General features: G+C 38.8%; 1 protein-coding gene across 4 annotated transcripts in view; it reads right to left on the bottom strand.

Moving 5' to 3' along the window:
* The window catches only part of RERE (arginine-glutamic acid dipeptide repeats), a 411538-nt gene that overhangs the window by 276494 nt on the left and 112372 nt on the right, over positions 1-22672 (bottom strand). Inside the window, exon 1 of one of the 4 annotated variants that reach the window (XM_025856829.2) lies at positions 1200-1214. The exons of the other annotated variants lie outside the window; for them this stretch is intronic. The gene's annotated coding sequence lies outside the window, so the exon portion shown is untranslated. Of the gene's footprint in view, positions 1-1199; positions 1215-22672 lie in introns of those variants that run through there. 4 annotated transcript variants of the gene reach the window in all.

The raw sequence follows: 22672 nt of genomic DNA, 5'->3' as shown, positions 1-22672 counted from the left end.
AGAAATACTAAAATAAAAAGAATCCAAGGTATTTAATGTGTACTAAATGAGGTGGCCCAGAAAGAACATTAAATGAAGAGTATGGGGCTAAACATAACCACCACAAGCATTTTCCAAACCAAATTCTTAAAGAAAAAAAAAATCTGGACACCCTTACAGGCAGCCCAAAACCAACAACAATCACAATAAAACCCTGTGTCTAAAATAAGTGTGTGACACACTGCTGGTACTCAAAGTTTACACGATACATTGTCATATTAAAGGGTCAAAGAAGCCTGTAGGTAAAGAAAAATATTCAACTAATTAGTTATCAACAGAATCAAACACCCAGAGGATATTGCCCAGTGTAATTCATCTCCAAAAAATGACCAATGCCAACTTTTGTTCTTCCTTAGAACGGTATGTGAATTGCAGACAAAAGTAACAGAAATTCAACTTAACTACATTTAACTAATCCTTAAAAGGTCTCATTGGGAATCTGATGCCACAATTACTTGCCACATCAACTCATGCCTTAACCCCTGCTTAGATCACAGAAAAGTAGTCCAGACTATTCAACTGGTTATTTTCTCCTCATTATTAGAGACCAACATCACTACAGAACCATGTAAAGAATGATTCACTTCACAAAACATTCTTAGAAGGCAAGCTGAAGGACTAAATAAAACCAAGTTAGGTACTTTCGACCAAGGAAGGACAGAAGGGTGGATGGACAGAAGGACAGAAGGAAGTGGGGGTGGGGGGGACTGGAAGAAAACAATCTGTCAGCAACAAGGGAAAGGAAATCAATTCCCTCAAGTGGGGTATTAAATTAAAATGTTAACAGAAGGAGGCTATCAGGATCTCAAGAAAAAAAGAGTCTCTCTTAACCCCCAAAACCACTGTATGGTGCCAAGTCAGTGGGCGTATCTCTGGCCTTAGTGTGCCCTCATCACAATCCAGGCTCCAAGCCAGGCAAAAAGACAGAGCCTCCCTTGCGGTCACCAGAGATGATCCATCAATCAAAGGGACGAGCACCAATCACAGGATGGAAATAACAGCAAGCAGGTGGGTACTACTGGCCACAACAGTGAATAACATGAATTTAGAGGAAAACATTTGGGAAAACACTACCAATCTTTTTCTCCATTCCCAGTGTCCTCCTTTATCTTAGACCTCAATTCTTACACTCTCTCTCTATAAACACAAGTGACACCTACCTTTTGTCTCAATTCTGAAGATTCTTATTCAAGAACTTTTGATGAACCTGTTAGAAGTGTGTCACAAATATATCAGTTATAAAATAATAACTCATGGTATGTACTGTGCAGCATAGTGACTATAACTACTAACACTCTATTGTATATTTGTAAGTTGCTGAGAGTAAATCTTAAAAGTTCTCAACAGAAGGCACCTGGGTGGCTCAGTCCATCAAGCCTCCGACTCTTGGTTTTGGTTCAGATCATGATCTTATGGTCGTAGGATCGAGCCCCGCATCAGGCTCTGCGCTCAGCACAGACTCTGCTTGAGATTCTCTCTCTCCCTCGCCCCTACCCTGCTCTCTAAAAATGAATAAATAAAATCTTAAAAAAAAAAATGTGTAACTGTGAGGTGATAGATGTTAACTAGACTTATTGTGGTGACCATTTTACAATATATACAAATATTGAATCATAATATTATATCCCATGATATATAATTTGCATATTATAGTACATAATAATATATATTATAACTAACATATGTGATATTACATGTCACTATATCTCAATTTAAAAAAAGAACTTCTGAGAAAAGACTATGGGTCTAATTTCCTCCTTCAAGAAACCGCCTCTCCAGTCCTCCTTATATAACCTTGTTCTCCCACAACTGTCCAATAAAAGCCCTCTATATGTATCCCCCACACATGGGACTTCCTCTCTTTCACCTTGTTTATATTATCTCTACTGTAGCTCAATAAACATTTGTTGAATAACTGTGTATCATTCAAGTCCAATCCAAGCCCTGAGAATTTCTTAGTGCCTCCAAATCATGCCATGCTATTCTTGCCCCTCTTTAATTCCTTTTGCAATCACAGTCTGTATTTTACAGCTTAGCATTTTAACATATATTACTAATGTAAAATACCTCATTATTTATTTAGTAACTCATGAGTTTCATATATTGTCTCCTCTCATCCTTCCCTGTAAGGGTCTACAAACAGAAACACGCCCTGGTCTTTGGTCATTGCTAGCTTTAAACCATGGGCAAGTTCATTGTTCTGTCTAAACTCTGGTTTTTTTCATCTATAAAATAAAGATAATATAACACACACCATGGAGTTGTCCTGAGAAATGAGAAAAATAAGACATGTAAAGTACTAGTCTGCACAATGCCTAGTAGATACAAGATGCTCAATATGTGTCCATTAACACTGGTGATACTAATAAACAGATCATGTTCTACATATCCCTGGAATCCCAGAGCTCAGAGGAGCTCAACACAGGTTTTGCAGAAGACAGTATGTTAGAATACTTCTAGCTGATCCTGGGAGTATTGTTTCAGTTTGTACTGCTAAAAAGAAAGAATTGTCAGTTCTGGGGCACACCTGGGTGGCTCAGTCTGTTAAGCCTCTGCTTTCGGCTCAGGTCATGATCCCAGGGTCCTGGGATGGAGCCCCACATCTGGCTCCCTGCTCAGCAAGGGAGTCTGCTTCTCCCTCTGCCTCTCCCCCTGCTCATGCCTGCCTGCTTACTCACTCACTCTCTCTCAAATAAATAAATAAAATCTTGAAAAAAAAAACTGTCAGTTCTCAGAGAAGCCTGTACTGACTCTCCAAGCTCCTATAAAGCGGGGGGGAGAGGCAGAGGGAGAGGGAGAAGCAGACTCCCCGCTGAGGAGGACCCTGGGATCATGACCTGAGCCAAAGCAGATGCTTAACTGACCGAACCACCCAGGCACCCCTATGTTCTCCTTTTCATTCCAACTTTCTCTAAAAGAAAATAAATAAAAGCACAAGTCCACAAAATTATAACACATCTGTACATGCGAGAATGCCCTCAGATGTTATTTATTACACAGCCATGTGAATCACACAGGGTTGTGCTGTCCAGTATGGTAGCCAGGAGCCACATATGGCTATTAAAATAAATCAAAATTAAATAAAATTAAAAATTCAGTTCCTCAGTCTACACTACTCATATTTCAAGTACTAGTCATAAGTGGCCAGTAGCTACTAAATCGGACAGAGCAGATACAGAACATTTCTAACATCACAGTACTATTAGACTGCACTGATCCAGATTAAATGTATATAAATTAAAATATTAAGAATCGCATTTTATCAATAACCTACACCCTTTTAATCAACTCTAATAGCTCCAAGTACAAGAATATGCATTAACATGAACCCAGTGGCTTTATCCTTCACTCTCACAAAAACAAAAGATCACAGTTCTTCTTAAAAAAGACAAGAGTAAGAACGTCCCATAGCAATCTAAGGCTTTATTCCTCTATTCTTTCAGCAATTTGTACAACTTGACCCGAGGGAAAAAAGAGCAAGAAAGCATTTTTCTCGACAATACCCTTTCTCCAACAGAGTCACATCTGCCAGGTTTCAGACTCACACGTGCCGTTATCCTACAGCGTCAGCACTCCTTTGTAAAGTCCCCTTTCCACACTGATCTCCATGGACTCACTCAATGTATTATGCCATCACTCTAAAATCAGGGCCTAGAGTCTCTTGGCAGATAGGCTATATGTAATGACGGTCTGCATAAAATCCTAAGTCTATCTGCTCTTGGAGGATTTTTCCAATCCTATGCAACTGCTGTGTGGGTATGTGGAAGGCTGCACATTTTTCTTCATAATAAAAACAAAATCCCAAATTCTGCAAAGTTGGTAAGTTACCTCTGCATTTATAACACAACATGACAGGCAGAGCTCTGTTTTTCTACAAAACTAGGGCTTTTAGGAGCATATGTTTTCAATCACTTATTTCTCAATAATGACTGAAATATCTCAAAGCATTCCCTGAGCACTTCCCTAGTTTTATCTGCCACTTGTGTTGATTATCACAGGCTGCTTATACACAGGAAGAGAAGCAGAAGAGGGAAGAACTCATGGCTCTGGGTGGGATATTTTAACAAAATTCCTCTCCAAAATTTGAACCATAAACATCTTTCCATAATCCAATAACTATGGTACCAGCTTTAAAACGATAACCCAGGGGAGATGGGTTTTCTGAGGGATGTGTGGGGAGGGGGATGTTATAACATGGGTATTTGGCAAGGAATTATATGTTTTAGAAGAATGACACTTTTCACAGAGACTTGGGGAAAAGTGGGGAAGGCCAGATGAACGTGTTCAGTAATCATTCTAACTTTTTGCTTATTTCATTATAAGAATGAAGGAAAAGAAGGGAAAAAAAACAAACAAACCTTAAGTATTTGCATGAGTTGCATTTCTCTGGAGTACTTTCTTTTACCCTGCAAGTCCCAAGCACCCATGTTCTCTGAGGGGTAAAGGTCAGCTATCAGCCTTGAAAGGAGGCTAAGACGTGCACAGCTATTCCTTTCCACTGAAAAAAAGCAGCTTCTGAATCTGAGAAAGCAAGGAAAAGCAGGGTGGTGGTCTATAAAGCAAATTCTCCCCAGGGAATTCTGGCTTGAATGCAAAGTATTCCATAGAAAACGTTTCCAGAAGGACTTTGACAACAGGAAGGAGCAATTCAAAAACAAGGACGGAAAGTCATATGGATTGCGGGTGAAGCGGGGAAGTAAGGAGGATGATGGAAAAGTCTGTAAAAAGAAAAATCTTAGTTCTTGAGGCATCCTGAGAATCAGAATCGAAGGCTTTGAGGTAAAAAGGAAAGAGACACTGTGAAATAAAACATCTATGCTTAAATGGGTCCTTGGGAGAAAAGAAAGCATTTAGCCAGGATTTAAATTAAAAAAAAATAATAAATGGAAAGGAAAGCATTATACCACCTTAGTTCCCCAATGGGGTGCAAAAAATTTTACTAATTTAGAAGCGAGAGAACACCATTTTATTATTACCATCTAGCTCAGATTAGGAGTTGCAAATAATATAACTTAGAAAAAAAAGGATAGAGGTAAATAAAAGAATAAGAGAAAACTGTTTCCCACTAATATGGGTCAATTCTGCAGGAATACATGTCAGGAAAACATTACCATATGTATTCTACAGATTTTAAGTACAGGTCAAAATTTCCAACAGCTCAAATAGCTAAATGGAGGGAGGGCGAGAAAAAGAAAGTAAAAAAGCATGTAAAGTAAGAGACAATGGGGGACGCCTGGGTGGCTCAGTGAGTTAAGCATCTGCCTTCGGCTTAGGTCATGATCTCAGGGTCCTGGGATCGAGCCCCACAGCCCAGCATCACATGGGGCTCCTTGTTCAGCAGGGAGCCTGCTTCTCCCTCTCCTGGTGCTCCCTCTGCTTGTGTGCGCATGCCTGCGCGTGCTCTCTCTCTTCAATTAAATAAAATCTTTTAAAAGAGAAAGAGAATGGAAATTTGAAAATAAAATAACCATAAGCACCAAGAGGTAAAAACGCTAAGAATGGGGAAGGGAGGTCCTTATTAACAAATTTCCTGGGCTTTTAAAACCATGTGTTTTTTTCTAACTTACAAAAAAAAAAGCTAACAATCTAGAAAGAAAAATAAAATGGTGGGTGGGGAAGGATGTACCAAGAAGAGATGTGAAACCAACAATAAGCTACACTCCCACAACGGTCTAAGCACTTCCAAACCAAACCAGACATGAACTGTATATAAAAAGATCACTGTTGGGGCGCCTGGGTGGCTCAGTCGTTAAGTGTCTGCCTTCGGCTCAGGTCATGGTCCCAGGGTCCTGGGATCGAGCCCCCCATCGGGCTCTGTGCTCCATGGGAGGCCTGCTTCTCCCTCTCCCACTCCCCCTGCCTGTGTTCCCTCTCTCGCTGTGTCTGTCAGGTAAATAAATAAAATCTTAAAAAAAAAAAAAAAAAGATCACATACCAAATTCTTTACAGTAATCAGGGGGTCTTTTTAAAATATTTGTGTCACGTGCTTTGAAAATGAGGTTTTGGCAGCCAGATCGCACCATCTTAAAAGGTAAGATAGCTGGGTCTTTAGTTTAGCTCAGCTTTAATTTCTATAGCAAATATTTGGCTTCAGAACATCTAACAGTGTGCCAAAGTACAAATATTTGCTTAGCTTAATCATTCTCTATATGTTATTCTACTTCCCTTGTAAATATGAAATGTGAAAGGAAACCTAAAATCATCAATGCCTAAATTTGGCAGGAGTTTAAAATGTACTATTAAGCAAAATCTGAGACTGGGTAGCACTTCAAGTTCTGCATCACAAGCCTTTTATCAAGAAGACAAAATGGAATCTATTTCTACTACAGACCAGAACAGAAATTACCTGAGGTAGATGCTCATATAAACACCATTGATTTTCACAGATATCAGTAAAAATAAAGAAACACAGTCCGTACTTGGAAATTTAAGGGTAGCCTTAAGGAAGCAGGTCAAGGGTGGGAGGAGAAACTGAAACTGATTATTTTATATCCTCATATTCATATTGAGAGGTGTGGACAAATACAGGAACTCAAGGTGGTTCTAGGTTTGAGAAGTAGGCCCTTAAGTACAATTAAGTCCATACCAACAGTATTTTTGTACACTCTACTCTTATTCAGCATAATCATGCAAAGCCCTAATAAGACTGGAAGCTTATTTTGATCACAAGTCTCATTTACTCTGAATCCTCACCTACTTTGGCTAAGTGACAAAGACTTTGCCTTCTTCATCCCCAGGCTGTCCTTTGTGCTGTAACTCTGTCATATCATGAGATTAAGTCTGTTTATTCATGTGTGAAATGGGGACTTGTTCCTTTCCTTATACTACAGGCTGTCTGTAACAAAGTCAGGCTCCATATTCTTCATAATTTCATGACTAATAATTGGAAGTAAATTACATCTCACTTCCTTTATAACATTTATGGAATATGATACAATAAATTCTTCCTATTTCAGCGTAACCTTGCATGCTTCTTAAACTACACAACCAGTTTCTATTCTGAGGCACTGTGAAAATTTTATGTAGTTTCTCGGGGATTTCTTGTTGTCAAACCTTCCTATGTGCATTTCTGTTGTACTGACTTTGATAATCTGTCCTATTGAGTATGAGCCACCACAGACTTTCTCAAAATGACTGTGACCATATCTTGTTTTGAGTATTATTTCCTGGTTTCTTTGAGATCACAATGTTTACTATGCATTGACAACAAGCCTTCCCATGTACAGATGATAAAAATTAATATTATCTACAAAACAAAGATAACACTATAGTGACTATTATCTCGATATCCAGGAATGTGAAGCCTATAATGATTACTTAGGAAAAATGCTGGCACTAGTAACAGAAGCTAAAATAAAAATTATGGAGGCAAGTAATGATGTATATTTCACAGGTACTCCAGCCTCAATCAGGTTTTTTTAACCAAGCCTTTATTAGAAATGACAAGTGATTCTTTCACACACCTTAATTCAATCCAAAGAATCTAAGTCTCAGAAAGATCACAGATTCAGGGCGCCTGGGTGGCACAGTCAGTTAAGCATCCGACTTTTGATTTCAACTCAGGTCACGATCTCAGGGTTCTAAGATCAAGCCCCAAGTCAGACTCAGCTCGGAGTCTGCTCAAGATTCTCTCTCTAAATAAAATAAAAATAAAATGAAACAAAATAGAAATATCACAGGTTCTAAAGTGGAAGATAAAACTACTCAATGCTATGGTCTGGTAGAATAAGCACTGGAGAAGCCCAAAGACACCAATCAGAAATTAGGCTCTGGTATTTACCAACTCTGTGCCCCACTTTACTCACCTTAAAAAGGCGGGGGGGGGCAGTCAGTTAAGTGTGGGACTGTTGATTTGGGCTCAGGTCATGCCCTCAGGGTTGTGAGACTGAGCTCCACATTGGGCTCCACACTGGGCATGGAACCTGCTCAAGATTCTCTCTCTCCCGCTGCCCCAGCCTTCTTTCTCCCCCCACACCAAACACAAGATGAATGGGACTCTAAAGCTCTATTAGAATGATTCATCAAAATTCAACTGAATAAATCTGTAAACCAAATGTAACAAATGTTACAAATTATCAGTATTTCAGGTGTCCAATATCTGCAGGATTGGGAACACCAAAGCTCGCACATCCAAGCAGAAAGATGATGGGGCATCCCCTCACTGCTACACAGCCACTTTTCAAGCATCCCACACGACACCACACACACATTGCCCCCTGGTTTTTCTCTCTTATCCCATTTCTCCCTCCAGACTTGTTCTTCACTTTCCCCTCATTCTCTGCTTAAGAGTGGCACCAAAGGGTACTACTAAGGATCCAATGATTCTACCTAAGGACTAGATTAATTAAACTGCTGAACTCTCCTAAAGAGAAAATAGGAGATTCTCCTAAAGAGAGAAAGGAGACCTTTCCACAAACCTTTGGTGACACTCAGAAACTTGACAATCTGTCTGCTGTAGATCACCTAGGGGGAAACCATCCCCCAGAACTGGTGTTGTTTTTGAAAAGTAAACCAATAAAGGTATAAAACAAAAAATATTCCACCTCTCTTCGTTTAAGAAAAAAAAAAATCACAACTACAACTCCATGGGGCTATTAAACCTAATCTTAATTTAAAAAAATTAAAATCAAACAAGTTTACTCCATAGCCCTCTTTCAAAGCTAGGTTAACAATACTATTTAACAGGCTTAAAATGCTAGGTTTTCAGTTTTTTACAGTTGGCTTTAAATGATCTTAGTAATAAAAGATACTAAATAAAATTTCCATTAGAGTCAGTTGTGCTAAAAGATGACAAAATTTTTCATGGTTCCAAGAGTGCCAAAAGCTGGGGCGCCTGGGTGGCTCAGTTGTAAGCGTCTGTCTTCGGGTCCTGGGATGGAGCCCCCGCATGGGGCTCCCTGCTCGGCGGGAAGCCTGCTTCTCCCTCTCCCACTCCCCCTGCTTGCATTCCCTCTCTTATCAAATAAATAAATAAATAATCTTTAAAAAAAAAAAGAAATGAAGGCCAACAGCCTTCATTTTAAAGCATACTTCAGTGATCAAATGTTTTCAATGAATCAATCTACCAAATAATATATTAGGCATATTAAAACTTCATCCTCTTTTAAGTATAGACAAGTCTGCTAGAAAACCCAGTATCATCAAGCCAGTGTCATTAACTAAGTAATCATTCATTAATCAATCATTAAAAAAAAATATCCTGGAGGGGAAAAAAATCCTGGGCATAAACAAAAAGCTGTTCCTCCCTTTAACATGATGGAATTAATACTAAAACACACAAGCTTATGAAATCGTGTCAAATAGGTTTCTTAGCACTAAGTGTCAAACTCATAGCAAAGGGAAAAAAAAACAACATATTTCAACTAGACATTTAAAAACAAACAAGAATGGTCAATTAAGCAATAATCAAGTTCAAAAGTAGTTGGCTAAATAATCATTGTTGCCCCTACAGAAGACAATCAAGATCAAGCACAATCTTATGCCCTCCAGTCCCATCTCCCCATAAGAAGATCCACACATCAGCACCATCCTGGCTCCTGCAACAGCAGTGAACACAGAAGACAAGTTGGTCACCTTCAGAAGCTAATTACCAAAAGTGGATTAGAAACACCTTTACTAGTCCAGATATTTAGAGCTAACCTTCTGCGTTCCAATACATAATTCACAGATGCCTTCAATTTAAGCAATTTTCAAGTAAAGTCCTTTTTTTTTAGCTAAACCTCTTCAGGTTCCAACTGATAAATTAAAGAACTACAAATTTACTTACTAGCTTCTGAGTAAATTTTTACCTATTGTTTCTATTGCTCTGAAAACCAGAATAAATTTTCCATCCTTTTCTTTTTTCAAATGAGTATGACAGAAGATAAAGGACACTGAAGTTAACTATAAGAGTACCTGAACACTATATGTCAGTATGTAAGATATTATTTTAATCTTAGAAGAGAAGACATAAGAAGGGGGAAAAGGGTAAAACCTGTATGATCAAGCCAGCTCTCCTAAGAACAGTAAAAAAAAAAAAGTTTTTCTACATGCTCCTATTTGGCACAATTTGTATAAATTAATGTAGTAAGTTGTAATCTGTTCTCAGTTAAATTCATCCACCAAGAACCGGGAAATGGTTTATTTACCAAGAGGATATTAATTTAAACAAGTAAAATTAATCCTAGCACTGTCATTAAACCAAGCTTCTGCTTCCTTGTGTTTTAGCATTAGATGCTGAAATCGATTTTTTTTTTTTTTTAGGCAGACACTGAACTCTCCCTGGCCCCTTTATTTTAAAACTCAACCACAGTAGACCAAACTGAGGTTCTCCTGAGAAACTGAAAAACTGAAATGAGATTAAATGTTTTCATTTTTAAAGACACATTATTGAAAAAGTACAGTGAAATTATCTTACCTCTCAAAACAATTCTCTAAAACACCCCTTACACAAAGAAGAAATATAATATTTATAGATATGACCAAAATCAACCTACTGAGGATCTTCTCTAAAGTCAAAGCATCTACTGAAATCAACCACACTCAAAGTATAAGCTTTCTCTCCCTCCCCCTCTACATATTCAATCACATTTGGTCTATAGAAATCTCTCTCCCAGTGGCCCACTGTTGCCATTTCTTTTTCATCCATTCCAACAAGTCTGCAGGCTTTGATGTAGAAGAGAGAGCATTATTCATGGAAATCAAATTAGGTATTGAGGGGCAGGGAGTACAGCAACTTGACCTCTCAGCTATTTTCTCCTCTGTTAAATGGGAATTAAGGTCCTACACCTCAAGAGATTGTGCTGAGGGGGCGCCTGGGTGGCTCAGTCGTTAAGAGTCTGCCTTTGGCTCAGGTCATGATCCCAGGGTCCTGGGATCGAGCCCCGCATTGGGCTCCCTGGTCTGCGGGAAGCCTGGTTCTCCCTCTCCCACTCCCCCTGCTTGTGTTCCCTGTCTCGCTGTCTCTCTGTCAAATAAATAAATAAAATCTTAAAAAAAAAAGAGAGAGAGAGAGATTGTGCTAAGGATGAAGTTTAGAGTATTTTAATGTTACAAAAATGAAAGATCAGATTATCAGACTTATAAACTAAGGATTGTATGTATCTCTCCATAGTTCATCACAGAGCTACCATATATGACTATTAAAAACAGATCCTACAATTAATGAACTGTAATGTACTTGATGAATAAAAGAAACTCAGTTAGTTAAAAAGTAAAAGCTTCAGACAAATGCCTCCATCTTTCCCCCTCTACCAAATACCCGCACGGTGTGATTACAATCTCATTCCCTTTATAATACCAGTAGCACTAAATTAAGTTTAACAAGATTGTTTTGCTGGTTTACTGGTTCCAAAAAAGAGAAAACATTACTGCAAGTTCCTTTGATCTCTACTATCATCTAGGGAAATATAATACTAAACTCTGTGTGTGTGCGCGCGCGTGTGTGTGTGCGTGTAAAATAAATCACTAGTAAGTCCAAGCATTGTCCTGTTAAACTAATAACATACATTAATCTACAAGGATAAGATTTTTTTTAAAGAATTTCATGGGCAAGAAATCTAATAATTTACTGGTAACTAGTAAATGTAATTGCCAACTTAAACCCAATTTCAAGAAAGCTACCTCAATATTTATGATGCTGTGTGACCTGATCAGCCTTTAGGGAGGAGATGCCACTAACTCCATGTGTCACTAAAACCCTACATTTTAAGTTTGGATTTTAAGAGGGCTGATTTGATCCTCCCTGAGAAGAACTTGTTTAAGTACACATTTCCTGATTCAATAGTCTACCCACTACACTTAGAAAGGCTTTCCAAAAAGTATTTTCTATTTGCTAAGTACATGGCAATTACAATATTTTTAGATAAAAGTTTCCATAGTAAATATCCGCACTTCCTTACTTTGAAAGCTAAAATCATATTTCCAAGTATGAAACAACAAACTACCAACTAATGGTTGTAGGGAATCCATAATTTAAAAGTTTTTTTTTTTTAAGATTTTATTTATTTATTTATTTGACAGAGAGAGGCACAGCGAGAGAGCGAACACAAGCGGGGGGAGTGGGAGAGGGAGAAGCAGGCTTCCCGCCAAGCAGGGAGCCCAATGTGGGGCTCGATCCCAGGACCCTGGGATCATGACCTGAGCTGAAGGCAGACCCTTAAGGACTGAGCCACCCAGGTGCCCCAATTTAAAAGTTACTAAAGACAGTTAAATAATGGACACTGACTTCTTTTCATTGGTAGAGTACTGTTTAGAATTTTTTTCAATGTTCAAAAATGTAACTGCTTTCAAGGTGCCAGATGAAACTAAATGATCTAAGATTGTTCCAGTCTACCTCCAGCACTCCAGGTGGTATAATTTTTACACCAAATTAAAATTTGGCAAGTAAAATCCTACTAGATGAAGAAATCAAAAACTAAAAACCTCACAACTATGTGTGGTATAGTGGAAAACATCAGAAGTTCCATTTGGACATGTTAAGTTTTAGATGTTTATGAGATGAGAGAGAACACGCGTGCACAAGCAAGGCAAGCGGCAGGTCGAGGGAGAAGGAGGCAGAGGGAGAAGAGACTTCCTGTTAAGCAGGGAGCCTGATGTGGGACTCGATCCCAGGACCCTGGTATCATGACCAGAGCCAAAGGCAGACACTTAACCAACTGAGCCACCCAGGTATCCAAATTCAGATCATTTTTTAAAGCCCTAAGTCCTAGGGCGCAGTGCAGAGATTCAACAAATTATTTATCAGACATCTATTACAATAGTGCCAGTGACTGTTTTACATGCTGGAGATACATAAATGAACTACACAGTTGAAGATCTCTGATCTTCAGGACTTTACATTCTAGCGGGAGGAACAACACAGTACACAATGAAAGCAAATGCATTAATATTATGTAACAAGACGACACTCCAGGAAAAAAACAGAGCAGGGTAAGGGGAACTGCGAGCAGAGACCAAGGGTCAATATAGGGAGGCCACACAGAAATCTGGGAAAATACAGGCACAGGAAAACAGGCAGTGCAAAGGACTTAGTAACGTTCACCAGAGCGGTCTCTCTGGCATGACGGGGGATGGAACTGAGAAAGAAGGGAAGAGGAGACGTTAAGTACAGAAAATTCTTGTTGAAATGTTTTGCTGCAAAGAGGAGCAGAGAAATAAGCAAAAGCTGGCAGGGAAGTGGGGCCAAAAAAGGGGGATTGGGGTTTTTTGTTTTAAGACAGGAGAAAAGCAGCACAGGACTGTGTTGCTGGGAACGACCCAGGACCCAGGAGACAGGAGACAGGAGAGGGCAGCGGTGGCACCTTGGGAGTGGCAGGATGGGCTGGGTCAGCCTGGCCCTTGGTGAGTTCGAGAACAGCTGCTCTACCTACAGGACACCGGGAAGGAGGAGTCCATGCTGCAAGGTAGGTCAATGTGAGGTGGGTATCTGCAAAAGTTCTCCTCTAACAGCACTGATTTTTCTCACTGAAGCAGAAGCCCAGCATGAAGAGGAGAGGAAGTAGAAAAGGAGAAAGTACAAGTCATCTAGGAACCTGGGTGAAGGAACTAGGAAAATAAAGTATGACTGCCCAGTAGCCTACGGGCCCACTTGAATTTTATGAACCATCATCTGGGAGTCAACACCAAGAAATTCCCCTAATCTGAGACATAAACGCTGGCTGCCTTTCTATTAACAAACGAAAAATTCTTTAACACGAACTGCTTAAAAAGGTAAATGTCTAACATTTTGAGTGCACCAAATGTAAAACAATGCTCTGGGAAAGTTGCAGTTTCTCCAAATAATATGCTCAAAGAGACTACACATCCCAACTTCACACCATATTCATAACTGCTTTCATACCTTAAAGGAGTCATCAGTCACCAAAGGATTTAATAGCCCTGGGCTGAAGCTAACTTCCCTGTCAGACCACTGTAAGCAAAAGCTGGGTTTGAATGCCTTCAACTCAATTATGTAGTGTAATAATACAGCATATAGTTAACTTATATTCTTACTCACAGAGTACAAATTTACACATAAAAGAAAAAAAGATTACCTAAGAGTATTCAATTAATCACCAAGAAACTGCCATATAAAAATCTATTCCTAATTTTGTGGTGATGGCTGCACAACCCTGAGTACCCTAAAATCCACTGATCTGTACACTTTTCCAATGGGTGAACTGTCTCCTAGGAGAATTTTATCTCAATAAAGTTTTTAAAAATTCCAAGGTTTGAATCTCAATGGAATCATTTTTATCATCCAGAAGCAAAAAATTGATTTTCTTTTCTAGTTTCTCTGTTAAAATGTAATGGGAAATGGAGCAAATATAGTATGTTCTGACAGCTCATAAATATTAACTTTGTAGGGATACAGAATTCCTTCAGAATGAAGGGCAGAGTTTGAGTTGGGGTTGTGGGCTGGGTGTTTTGTTTGTTTTTCCTTTTTAACTACTGAGAGTTTGTGGCTTCTAACACTGCTGTTTTATCCCTTTGATCAAGACATACTCAAATCACCTTAACTAAAATGAACACAAGCAGTCTTTTGACTGGATAGTTCCAAAAAACACCTACATTCTAGACACTCATCAGCAAGACTAAATGTAAACCAATACCTGGACCAAAATAAAAGAATAAAATGTCCTAAGTACTATTTCAAGTACTATCACATTTCTTAGAGATATGATACTTAACAGAAATTTTATACTTCAAATCTAACCAGCAGGCCAAAGAATTCATAAATTCTATTTTTCTCCCTGAGACAGGAAAGATAAATTCAACAATTTTACCATAGATGTTTCAGTTCCCATATCAAACTGTAAAAAGTGGGAGTTATCTCTCTCTACTTTGAAAAACAAAAACTAAAAATAGAGGTTATGCTCCTTCTAAGGCAAAGGATTAGAAGACTCAACTGCCAATATTAATTAAAGTGGTCATGGAAGGAACAATGGATAGAGAAGTAAGAAAAAATAGCTACTAAGAGGCTTAGCCACCTCCAAAATGGAAACTGTGAATGCAGGTAACTCAACTAACTTCCCTAGACTTGGCTCTCCCATTTGGTAACCTGAGAAGCCAGCATCTGCTCAGTCTCCTTCATAAGGCAGCTGTGAGGACCAAACCAGAGGTCAGGGAAGGCTGTTCTGTAGGTGTAAAGCCTTCTGCAAACAGAAGTATAATCCCCACTTCACTCCAGAAAAGCTCAGTCGCTGTGATAAGCTAATGATCACCTTTTACTCTGCATGTATGAAATGTACTCTCTGTTAGTCTGCTCAGGCTGCTATAACAGAATACCACAGACTCGGTGGCTTTAACAGGAAAAATTTATTTCCCACAGTCTGGGGGCCAGGTAGTCCAAAATCAAGGTTCCATCCTATTCTGTTCCCTGCCTTCTCACTGTGTCCTCGTGGGGGGTGGGAGGGGGGTGGGAGTGGGAGTCCTGGTCTCTTTCTTTCTCTCTTCTCATCACAGGGTGCCACCCTCATGACTTCATGTGAACCTAATTACCTTCCAAAGGCCTTACCTCCAAATTCCAAAACACTGGGGGTTAGAGCTTCAATATAAGAATTTTGCGAGAATACAATTCAGTCCATAGCACTCTCCTATATAATTGTTTTAATGACTGTCATCAGGCAGAAATTAAACCTTTGTATAAAAAATGAACGGGGGGGTGCCTGGTGGCTCAGTCCTTAGGCATCTGCCTTCAGCTCAGGTCATGATCCCAGGGTTCTGGGATCGAGCCCCACATCTGGCTCCCTGTCTGCTTCTCCTTCTCCCATTACCCCTGCTTGTGTTCCCTCTCTCGCTGTGTCTCTCTGTGTCAAATAAATAATTAAAAAAAAATATCTTAAAAAAAAAATGAACGGGGGGCAGGGAAGATTTAAAGGCTAGCTTACTTTTAAAAGGGCTTAATTAAGGGAGCTTACTGACATGCATACAATATAAAATAAAATTTACAACAGATGGGGGAAGTGAGATGATAACAGGCTAAGATTTATTTGGCATTCCTCTGCCCTAAGAGCTTTTACTTTACCCTTACAGTAGCCACACAGAGAACGATTTCTAGAAGAGGACTCTTGAGCACACAGGGGTGAAAGAGATATGTGTCCTCAGGTCACACAGCAAGTCTCACAGGTAATACAGGCCACAGAGCCTGTATTCTTACACCTCCTACATTGCTTCTCTTTTCCTTGAAACAAAGGAAAATCGCAGGCGGTTGTGGAAAGGAGATGAGAAAGATGAAACCATATGAGGTGTTCAGGTTCACTTTATATCTTGCTTAGATGTGGCCAAAATTTTATAAGCAAATAGCTCAAAGGAAACTTGATCAGTCACAGGATTCTAAATCTGTAAATTAAAAACAAACCACATTGCTCGGGGGGGTCAGTTCTTTCTTGTACTAAAAGCTGAGAAAATTTTCTCCTCTTGGTACTCATAAAGACAGTGTGCTACGGTGAACAACAGCCTCATAAACCCCTGGATGAACCATTCAGGACAGGGATGGGATTGAGTTCCATAAACTACCCATAACTGTGAACTGTGGATATGTAGCCAAATGTTCACAAACTCTGCTCTGGGGTGGGGGGGAAATCATTTAAGATGTTTAAAAAAAAAAAGATGGGGCACTTGGGTGGCTCAGTTAAGTGGCCAGCTCTTGATTTCTGCTCAGGTCATGATCTCAGGGTCCTGAGATGGAGCCCGCCAGCCCCCCCTCCCCACGCCTGAGAATTCTCCTTCTCCCTCATATAAATAAATCTTAAAAAAAAAAAAAAAAGATAACCATTCCACTACATTATGGATATTTCCCCTTATCTATTTGATGTGAGAATTATGTTCTGTGGAAAGAGCCCAGCCTATGAAAAAAGAGATTACCTAGGTAGGTGATCAAAGAATTTGGGGGAAGATAAAAAGGGGCGGGGGGATGAAAACAAAACAAAGAATATATACACAGGAAAAAACTCTTCACCCTCAGTTTCCAAATTATTAAAATATCCACACACAAAAGACAAAAGAATGAAATGTCTAAAACCAAAACTAGAAAAGAATTGTTCAAAAGGTTCAAACTAGATGTTTTTCTTTAAGTTTTACTCAATAAATAAATGTGCATCTTTCTTACCAACCCTCACATATTTAAAATTCCTAGATAAATTCAAACTATTCTGTTTTACATTTAATTTATGCATTACTATGCAAATAAACAATAGTATGTATGGCTCTCCCCCCACAAAAAATTAAGATTTAGTAATTTATGTCCTTCCAAAAGAACATTTAATTAAATTTCTGTAAGAGAAAAAAACCTTTGTATTGGGGAGTAGATCTGAGTATTGAAGGGGTTTGTTTGTTGGTAATACCGAAAAATACAGAAAGTTCTCTCTATATAATGTTATAAATGTGTAAGACATCAATTCAATATATTTAACACTTTAAAAACATTTAAAAAGATAAAAGGATAGTAAAACAAAAACATTTTTTAAAGATAATCAAGAGCCGTTCTCCAATCTAGCTCCTAAAAGACCACATTTTTTAAAAAGCTGGTTATTTATCTGCTTCTGTATGTAAGCACTCCGGTTGTTTGTGCAACACATAAGCTGGCCCAAATAAGAAATCCTGAAAGCAAGGCAAAAGGAAGTAAGTAATTTCAACTGGCATTTATTACTAAAGGCATACAAGTGAAGTCACTACTGCTACTGAGGTTCAAAACCAGCAGAGATTTGAATATACCACTGTTTCCAACCAGCTATTTTAAAATTATTAGTAGATAATCTGGTGAGCTTGCAGTAAATACAGCTGTGAACACAGCAGTACACACCATCTGGAGGCTTTTGACTTAAGCAATCTTTCAAATGCACAGTATATTCACTCTATTTTGTTCCTTTGAAGCTCAATAGTCGCATATAAACTGACCCTTTTTTAAAACCACAACTACAAAAGCTCATTCACTTTATGGAAAACAAGACAGGAAAAATAGACCTAATTGTTCATCTTTAGAACCAACTGATTATCTCAAATCTTTTCTGGCATAAATACTTTAATTTTGTAAAGAATTTCCCATACTTAATCTATCATATTCTTAAAAGCTCTTCACAGGTAACTTCTAATCCTCTGAAATCAAAATGTTTTCTACTTTCTAAAGTGATTCACATCCATTACCCCATTTTATCCCAAAACCTGAATAGAACTGTCATATTAATCATCATAAAATCCTACCTACAGAATGCCACTACCATTAACCTCTTAAAGCACTGACCAGGTACTGCTTGCTATTAACCTGCAGCCTCTTCCAACCACCTTCTGGCACTTCCTTCTCTCACTGCCAAACTCCTCAACATTTTCTCAGCAACCACAAACTAGCTTCTACTCATCACTGGCCTTCCTCCCTCCTGGGCTGTTCTGCTTGCACCAAACTCTCAGGGGCTCCACTGACTTCTGAGGAAAGAATAGGTACTTTTTCAAGTTGTTCTGTTTCCTCCTCTTGCCAGCATACTGGCTTTTCTTTTCCAATAACTATAGGCACATGCACTGCCTCAGCACTAAGCTCTTTCTACAAGAGATTCAGTGCTCTCTGGTTAGCATAAACACATCTCAGAGCCAGGTGGGCCACAGCTGTGGGGGAAAAGGCCAGAAGAGGCCCTTTTACAAAGGTCACCTCTTGCAGGATGAGAGTTGGTCAAATTAAGAATAGGAGTTCAGAGTTTGGCTTGGACTCCTGGCCTCCTCACTCACTAGCTGTGAGGCCTTGGTCAAACTGCTTAACCGCTCTAAACCTCAGCTTCCTTGTGTGTACCTACAGGGTATTTAAACCTGCAAGGATTAAATAATGCATGCAAAGACAGAAGGATACTAAGGAAATGAAGTTATGCATAATCCCAACCTCTAAAGATTAGCACTATTAACGTTTGGTCTATTTCCTTCTAACCTTTCTCCTTAGCCTCTGTGAGTACATGCAGGTGTGCATAGTTTGGAATCACAATGCATAAGCAGTTTGGCTTCTATGTTTCTTTCTACTGGGCTTTACATTAGGACTTTTTATATCATTATTATATTTCCTTTTATGGATGGGCATGAGTCAACATTCCCCTTCTACTGTTTGGCACTTAAACTGACAAATCACAATCTTTAATTTCTTTACTGTTCCATTTTCCTTTTTTTCTTTCCCAGAAAAAGTCCCTTTTGCCTTCTCTACTCCACCTGTGAGCTAACACATCATCTAGTTGTGTGAGACACATTTTATCACGGAAGGAAAGAATGGTGGCTTTAAAGAATGATGTTAAACTTCCCATATTAAGCTTCTAAAACCCACCGTCATGCCTAGAAGTTGTATCTTCGCACAGATCATCAGGCTCCCTTTAATTTGTATTGTCTTCCTCCATTGGAATGTACGTGCTCTAAGGGCAGGGACTTCATCCTTTTTTGTATCTTTAGCAATTAAAACAGTACCTAGAGCAGAATTAGTGCTTACTATATGAAATATTAGCTGTTAACATGTGCCAGGGACATTCCTAAGAATTTTCCACACCCCTGAGATAGACTGATCATTTTCCTCGTGGTTACAAAGAGGCTAAGCAACATATTATAGGTCTCACAGTGAGTACACAGTGAAGCTAGGAACAGAACTCAGGTAGCCTAGCTATTAACCACCAAGCTGTCCTTAATAAATTGATTAATTATACCAGCTGAGCTCCATATATAGCATTAAACACTGAATACGATTGTTGACTTTTTCTAATGAAATGTCAACATTATTGGGGTTTTTTTTTATTACAAATATATATCAACTATATCAAGGATTAAATAGATTTTAGAGGGCAACTCTATGACCCTAATCACCATTCATATTTGGATTCAAAATAATACAGTCTAAAAAAAAAACTTATGAATGAACTTTTGAAATAACTTGTTTAGATCTAGGATACTTACTTCCCTCTGTTTTTTCTTAGATTCAGCAGTTGCTATTGCCAATCTAAATGTTTTGATTTCTTTTAATTAGAAAAAACATTTTCTAGATAGGCTACACTGAAATTATCATATTTTCTAGAAAATGCTTTCTTTCCTCATTCCAGGTTATTTTGAGAAGGACCCATTTCTCCAAAGAGTTAAAAAATACTTCAACCTACACCAGCCTCCTTTCCCCTATCCCAGCATTCCCCCCAACAGCACATCTCCCTGTTCTTCTATCAGTAACGGGGGTTTTGAAAAAGGCTCTATATAAAAACAGATTTCAGTCCATTTTGTTTGTGGCTTTTACTCTTTTTAAAGAAATGCAGAGGACAGTCTTAGAAGTCTCTGGCAGTGACTATCTCCCCAAGACAGAGGCAGATAATAAGGAGACCAGACTATGGAGAAAAATGTGTCATTCACATAGCAATCTATTTTATGACCCAAAAAGCCTGGCTTTGTCACAGTCCTATATTCAAATACTCAAAGCTACTCAATCTGAAATATCTACCAGTAACTTGGAGCCAAAAACCCATTTTAAAATTTAACGGTGACCACACATGTCCCTGAACAGACATTTCTAAACCCTTCCATTTAATCCAGTCCTTGGCCAAACTGCTGTTAAGTCAATGGCTTAGTCCCTTTGGTTACAGTGTAACGAGAGGTAAGAGACCGGGAGAAACAATTTAGCCGTGTTCTTTCTCTGCACTGAGCTTAACGTTTACTTCTGTTTTACAAACTAATCCTAGAATAGCAAATAAAAACCAGGTTTGTTTGGGGCTTTTTTAATACTGGCTTCCTATGTCATTATAAAATGGATGGTTTCAACTGGCTACTCAAGACTACACAATAGCAAGCAAAACCCTCTGACCTTGGAAAAGCACAGTAAATGTAATACCTACCAATAAATTACATGGTTTACCAATTTCCTCAAAACCAAAAATAAATCTCTAACAAGTAAACTATTTCATGAGTAAACAAAAGCTTGTCTTGTTCTAGCATTTGCTTAAAAGCAAGCATAGTGGCAGTGGGAGAGGGATTAAGAAGCACAGCCAGACAAGTCCATAAAACCTCCAGTGTAAGATAAAACCACCCTGCAGGGGCAGCCAATGCATTCTAACTTAACAGCTGTACACAGTTGCACTAATTAAAATGAAAAGCTAGTCTGCATAACACACAGGCAATTCACTGAACCTTACTGACAGGGTGATGAGGTTCACCATCCCACCCTTCACCTCCCCCACAGGCAATATAAACAGTAAACTGGCACATAGTTGAAGATAACTGAATTTGGAATATATCTACATTCAAACATTTCAAAATAATCACAACCATGCAGACTGAAACATATCCTATAGGAACACTGGCTATAAAAAACCATACACACACAAAGGAAGTGGTACAGCTACATTACGTCAGCTCTCGTCTCAATTCATAAATGCAAAACCACAAAAACAAGACAAAAATTTACATGGCCTTTTTCTGGAACCCTTGTTACAGTGAATGAATGTAGGTTAAGTCTTTAAATAAGTCACTGAACAGTACATTGATGCATCGCTTTCAACAGCAGGGGAAGGAAAAGTGTAACCTTAGTCAATTCTATCACACAAACAGATCAAATAACATTTCAAGCGCTGCCTGCCAAGCGCCAGGGCCTGCCAGAGTACAATGAGCACTCAAGTGCTCTGGACTGAAAACCACCTTTCACTGGTCCCAGAGATCTTTATAAAATAGTTTAAACACTACTAAATTACAGAGTTGGAAAAAACAAATACAAGCTCTAGCTGCTCCCACAGTATTGTGAAGTTGCTGTTAAGCCTCTAAAATGTCTGCCTTGTGTTATTTTAGTAGGCAATGTAAATATTCAGAAAGGCAAGTGCCCTTAAAGCTCAAATCTAACACATGCATAAAAATGTAGAGTTGGTTGTGCATCTGGAAATAATTGCCCACAGATCAACGGGCTTACAGGGGATATTGTTCCCATCTGTAAGGTCCCAAATCATGTCTACTTTACATGTGGAGCTCCTAGCCAAAGTGAAGAAGGAAGAAGAAAACCTCAATACATTAATTTTGGCACAGAATTTTAAGGACTTTATCAACTCTGTTCTCAACTTTTACTCAGTGTCTCAATCTTAAACCACACAGACACAATTTCAAAGGGAAAAATTAATCTCTTGACCCCCATGTTCATTCACATGACATTTTTTTAAATTTCCATATGGCTGAGAGGAGGCCTCCAGCCAAACAATGCTCCAAGGAGAACAGTGGATACATGTGCCCCAGGAAAGCCTAAAAATTGAGAGTAAGACAAAATAACCCATTATAGCAGTCTCAGCAAATAGAAAGTGGTCAGGCAGGTCTCCCCAGAGCTTCAAGGAAAGCCCGGTAAACAAGGGTAAGGGGCAGGGAAGCCAGCACCTCCAACCAAAACAATTTTAACAATTTAAATTTAAAGCCCTCTTTTTCAAAACTATCTCTGCATTTTAGCTAGTCTAGCAAACCAACAGTTTTTTGGTCCCAGGAACAAATTATATTTGTCACTTAAGTAACCGAAATTATTTATAATCAAGTCCATCAAATTCATTATATTTTTAAACTTAAATTTACTCCACAGTAAGCAATGAAGTTTCTAATCAGTGACTACTGGATTACTTTGTTCACCTTCAATAACGCTTTCTTTTCAAAAAAGACAAAAACAAACACACACACACACACACACACACACACACACACACACACACACACA

The sequence above is a fragment of the Callorhinus ursinus genome, unplaced genomic scaffold (genome assembly GCF_003265705.2).
Source record: "Callorhinus ursinus isolate GAN/ISIS: 27379988/994484 unplaced genomic scaffold, GSC_fseal_2.0 scaffold18, whole genome shotgun sequence".
Lineage (NCBI taxonomy): Eukaryota > Metazoa > Chordata > Mammalia > Carnivora > Otariidae > Callorhinus > Callorhinus ursinus.
This window is presented reverse-complemented; position numbering and strand designations above follow the sequence as displayed.